Raw genomic sequence first — 5,982 nt, forward strand, 5'->3', positions numbered from 1 at the left:
ATTGGTTGAAAGGCCTGAAAGAAAACGTTGTGCTTGGGGGGTGATACCCGCCGGTACCGATTCAAAGGATTAGTGCACCGTCACGGCAACATAACAACATTCTTTTGGAAACAAAAAAAAGAATTTCTTCGGGAGAAATGAGAGATATTTTCTTCACCACCGAGAATTATTTGACTCTTGCATTTCAAACAATTTACATGATACATCAGGCCGCTCTTTTATAGGTATAGAATTTAATGATTCTTAAGATAATTTGTTGTCATTTGAGTTGTTAATTTGTTAATAGTAAAAGAGAATAACGAATAGAAAGTAATGGCTTGGCTCGTGGATAAACGACCAATCCCCGGTAGAAGAAGGTTCCATTGGAACTATTATTTATTCAGGAAGTCTCTTTTTTTACTTAAAAAAGAGAGAGAGAGAAGTGCAAACAGAAATGGCAAGAAGATATTGGAACATAAATTTGGAAGAGATGTTGAAGCAGGAGTTCATTTTGGTCATGGTACTAGGAAATGGAATCCTAGAATGGCGCCATATATCTCTGCAAAACGTAAGGGTATTCATATTACAAATCTGACTAGAACCGCTCGTTTTTTATCAGAAGCTTGTGATTTAGTTTTTGATGCAGCAAGTAAGGGAAAACAATTCTTAATTGTTGGTACCAAAAATAAAGCCGCTGATTCGGTGGCGCGGGCTGCAATAAGGGCTCGGTGTCATTATGTTAATAAAAAATGGCTCGGTGGTATGTTAACAAATTGGCCCACTACAGAAACGAGGCTTCATAAGTTCAGGGACTTGAGAACAGAACAAAAGACGGGGACTCAACCGTCTTCCGAAAGAGATGCAGCTATGTTGAAGAGACAATTATCTCGCTTGCAAAACATTCAAGGGGGATTAAATATATGACGAGATTGCCTGATATTGTAATCATCGTTGATCAGCAAGAAGAATATACTCTGCGAGAATGTATCACTGGGAATTCCAACAATTTGTTTAATCGATACAAATAGCGATCCGATCTCGCAGATATTTCGATTCCAGCAAATGATGACGCTATAGCTTCAATTCGATTAATTCTTAACAAATTAGTAGTCGCAATTTGTGAGGGTTGTTCTAGCTATATACGAAATCCTTGATTAATAATAAGATAAATAAATTATTTTTGGAACTACATAGATCTATGGAATCGGTTACTATATCCTGAATCGCACAAAAGAGATAAAAAACTGTGAATATTGTGTGATCGTCAAAAAAATATAGAATTTAGTAGGCGAGAAGATTGAATCAAAATAATTCCTTTTTATTTTTAAGTAAAGTTCTATTTCTGTCAGAGGGCAATATGAATGGTATATCAAACGCACTAAACGGGTTATACGATATCTCAGTGGAAGTAGGCCAACATTTCTATTGGCAAATAGCAGGTTTCCAAGTCCATGCCAAGTACAATTACTTCTTGGGTTGTGGTAGTATCTTATTCCGCCGTTATCGCTGTTCGGAATCCACAAACCATTCCAACCGCCGGTCAAAATTTCTTCGAATATGTTCTTGAATTCATTCGAGACGTAAGCAAAACTCAGATTGGAGAAGAATATGGTCCATGGGTTCCTTTATTGGAACTATGTTTCTATTTATTTTGTTTCTAACTGGTCAGGTGCTCTGTTACCTTGGAAAATCATACAATTACCTCATGGAGAGTTAGCCGCACCTACGAATGATATAAATACTACTGTTGCTTTAGCTTTACTCACGTCAGTATATTTCTATGCGGGTCTTTCAAAAAAGGATTAGTATTTCAGTAAATACATTCAACCCTCCAATTCTTTTACCTATTAACATTTTAGAGGATTTCACAAAACCCTTATCACTTAGTTTTCGACTTTTCGGAATATATTAGCTGATGAATTAGTAGTTGTTGTTCTTGTTTCTTTAGTACCTTCAGTCGTCCCTATACCTGTCATGTTCCTTGGATTATTTATGGGATTCAAGCTCTTATTTTTGCAACTTTAGCTGCGGCTTATATAGGCGAATCCATGGAGGTCATCATTGACTAGTTTTTTGAAATAGTCTAGCCCTTTTCTTTTTAGCTTAGCTTGGTCCAATCCAATGTATGCGCAACTCAAGATAATCTACTTACTTAGGACCATAAATATACAAATACGACGATCTAGAGTAATAACAAAAAAGATTACGATATTAGAGAATTGTAATAAAAAAGGAAAGAGATCTAATTGAAAGATCTTTTTCAAAATTCTGTTAGTCCATTTTTTTATTACTTATATTTATATCATATTTACCTTCAATCAATATTATCTTTATCTTGATATTGTTTTGTTTATTCAATTTCAATATTATGAGTCCTAATTCGAATAGGAATTCTTATGGTATCAATTTAGGGTCTATGATTTTTAAAAAGCTGTTCTTTATATAGAATGATTCATTTCAGTCGATTTCTTCATTCAATTCAATGATTGACCAAAAGAAATTTTTTCATAAATAATAAAATAAATTGCATGAACTTAGCTCAATCAAATACTGATATTGATGTTTTATTTGTATGCAATGATTTGGTCTAATGAATTCGTCCATTTAGATTGTATCCATGAGATAATGCTAAATAAAAATAAAAGGAAGAGACGAATTTACATTTAAAAACGATATAAAAAAAAATGATTAGAAAAAAAAGGGGGGTAAAATTAGGTATATGGAATCTAATGGCTATAAGACAGCTCTTGTCTATCCTTTGAGGAAGAATTCTTCTCACCATCCCCATAGTGTAGAGACAAATGTATGCATTTCGATTAGGTCGTATTCTTGGTTACGATTCTACCATATATGTCTTTTCATTTCGTCGAAAATCAATTTTACGGTATAGACGCTTATGACCTCCCTCTATGCCTTGCGGTAATGATTCCTCTGGCATTACGACCTTTACCACAACGATGCTGTCCATAGATCAAATTATTTCGTGGATTGGATTTCACTTGACTGTCTACGGCTCCATTGGTGTGCCTGGGTAGAAGTTTTGTATAAATGTATCGCCATGCTATTAAGTATTTTGATTTAAGTTCTTTCGTTCTAAGAGGTGGAATAGAATAACCTGGTTGAAGCGTAATGATCATACGCCTGTAATGCATTGTATGTCCCATAATAGGTCCCATTCTTCTACCCTTTCCGGGAGTCGATGACTATTCATAGCTATTACCTTGACACCAAAGAAGAGTTCGACCCAATGCTTTATTTCTGTCCTAGTTGATCCTGATTCGACATTAGAAGTATATTGATTTTCACCAATAACCGAATACTTTTGTCTGTAATTACTACATATTTGATTCCATCCATAAATCTATTTTCTTCCCTATGAGTTCGAGTCTCAATAAGAATGCTAGTTCTTACTGTTCATATGTTATGATATGAATATACCACACCAATTCGTTATGTATAGATGATGAGATTCCATTGATACAGAGCCAATTCCAATAGACTTATTGAGGGTCCCATTGGTGCATCCAGTAGGAATTGAACCTACGAATTCGCCAATTATGAGTTGGCGCTTTAACCATTCAGCCATGGATGCTTAGGGGATCCTCGACATGGTGAATAACCAAATTCCAATTGAAATGAAATCTTTAGGATAAATCAATGCAATTTAGGAGGAATCAATGAAAGGACATCAATTCAAATCCTGGATTTTCGAATTGAGAGATATTGAGAGAGATCAAGAATTCTCACTATTTCTTAGATTCATGGACCCAATTCAATTCAGTGATCTTTCATTCACATTTTTTCCACCAAGAACGTTTTATAAAACTCTTGGACCCCTGAATTTGAGTATCCTACTTTCACGCAATTCACAGGGTTCAACAAGCAATCGATATTTCACGATCAAGGGTGTAGTACTATTTGTAGTAGCGGTCCTTATATATCGTATTAACAATCGAAATATGGTCGAAAGAAAAATCTCTATTTGACAGGGCTTCTTCCTATACCTATGAATTCCATTGACCCAGAAATGATACATTGAAGAATCTTTGGGTCTTCCAATATCAATAGGTTGATTGTTTCTGCTCTGTATCTTCCAAAAGGAAAAAGATCTCTGAGAGCTGTTTCTGATCCGAAAGAGAGTACTTGGGTTCTCCCAATAACTAAAAAGTGTATCATGCCTGAATCTAACCGGGGTCTCGCGGGGTGGAGGAACTGGATCGGAAAAAGAGGATTCTAGTTGTAAGATATCTAATGAAACCGTCGCTGGAATTGAGATCTCATTCAAAGAGAAAGATATCAAATATCTGGAGTTTCTTTTTGTATATTATATGGATGATTCGATCCGCAAGGACCATGATTGGGAATTGTTTGATCGTCTTTCTCCGAGTAAGAGGCGAAACATAATCAACTTGAACTCGGACAGCTATTCGAAATCTTAGTGAAAGACTGGATTTGTTATCCTCATGTTTGCTTTTCGTGAAAAATACCAATTGAAGTGGAGGGTTTCTTCAAACAACAAGGAGCTGGTCAACTATTCAATCAAATGATATTGAGCATGTTTCCATCTCTTCTCGAGAGGCAAGGGCTATTTCTTTGCAAAATTGTGCTCAATTTCATATGTGGCAATTCCGCCAAGATCTCTTCGTTAGTTGGGGAAGAATCCACACGAATCGGATTTTTGAGGAACATGATCGAGAGAATTGATTTGGTTAGACAATGTATGGTTGGTAAACAGGATCGATTTTTAGCAAGGTACGGAATGTATCGTCAAATATTCAATATGATTCCACAAGATCTAGTTTCGTTCAAGTAACGGATTCTCGCCAATTGAAAGGATCTTCTGATCAATCCAGAGATCGTTTGATTCCATTAGTAATGAGGATTCGAATATCACACATTGATCAATCAAAGAGAGATTCAACAACTAAAAGAAAGATCGATTCTTTGGGATCCTTCCTTCTTCAAACGGAACGAACGGAGATAGAATCAGACCGATTCCCTAAGTGCCTTTCTGATATTCCTCAATGTCCCGGCTATTCACGGAACGGAGAAGCGGATGAATAATCATCTGCTTCCGGAAGAAATCGAAGAATTTCTTGGGAATCCTACAAGATCCATTCGTTCTTTTTTCTGATAGATGGTCAGAACTTCATCTGGGTTCGAACCCTACTGAGAGGTCCACTAGAGATCAGAAATTGTTGAAGAAAGAACAAGATGTTTCTTTTGTCCTTCCAGGCGATCGGAAAATAAAGAAATAGTTAATATATTCAAGATAATTACGTATTTACAAAATACCGTCTCAATTCATCCTATTTCATCAGATCCGGGATGTGATATGGTTCCGAAGGATGAACTGGCAGTTCCAATAAGATTTCATTCTTGAACAAAAATCCATTTTTTGATTTATTTCATCTATTCCATGACCAGAACAGGAGGGGATACACGTTACACCACGATTTTGAATCAGAAGAGAGATTTCAAGAAATGGCAGATCTATTCACTCTATCAATAACCGAGCCGGATCTGGTGTATTATAAGGGATTTGCCTTTTCTATTGATTCCTACGGATTGATCAAAACAATTCTTGAATGAGGTATTCAACTCCAGGGATGAATCGAAAAAGAAATCTTTATCGGCTCTACCTCCTATTTTTTATGAAGAAAATGAATCTTTTTATCGAAGGATCAGAAAAAAATGGGTCCGGATCTCCTGCGGGAATGATTTGAAGATCCAAACCAAAATAGTGGTATTTGCTAGCAACAACATAATGGAGGCAGTCAATCAAGATAGATTGATCCGAAATCTGATTCAAACCAATATAGCACCTATGGGTACATAAGAATGGATTGAATCGATTCATTAAAAGAATCGATCCGATCGCAACTTCGAATATGGAATTCAAAGGGATCAAATAGGAAATGATACCTGAATCATAGAACTATAATGAAATATACGATCAACCAAATTTATCGAATTTGAAAGAGTCAGAAGAAATGGTTCGAT

At 35.9% G+C, this 5,982-nt stretch overlaps 1 pseudogene; it reads left to right on the forward strand.

The window, feature by feature from the left end:
• The first annotated feature begins 427 nt into the window (after nt 1–427).
• LOC128036795 (30S ribosomal protein S2, chloroplastic-like) lies at nt 428–1,151 on the forward strand (annotated as a pseudogene).
• Nucleotides 1,152–5,982: the final 4,831 nt, after the last annotated feature.

This window comes from Gossypium raimondii, unplaced genomic scaffold (genome assembly GCF_025698545.1).
Source record: "Gossypium raimondii isolate GPD5lz unplaced genomic scaffold, ASM2569854v1 Contig00035, whole genome shotgun sequence".
NCBI lineage: Eukaryota > Viridiplantae > Streptophyta > Magnoliopsida > Malvales > Malvaceae > Gossypium > Gossypium raimondii.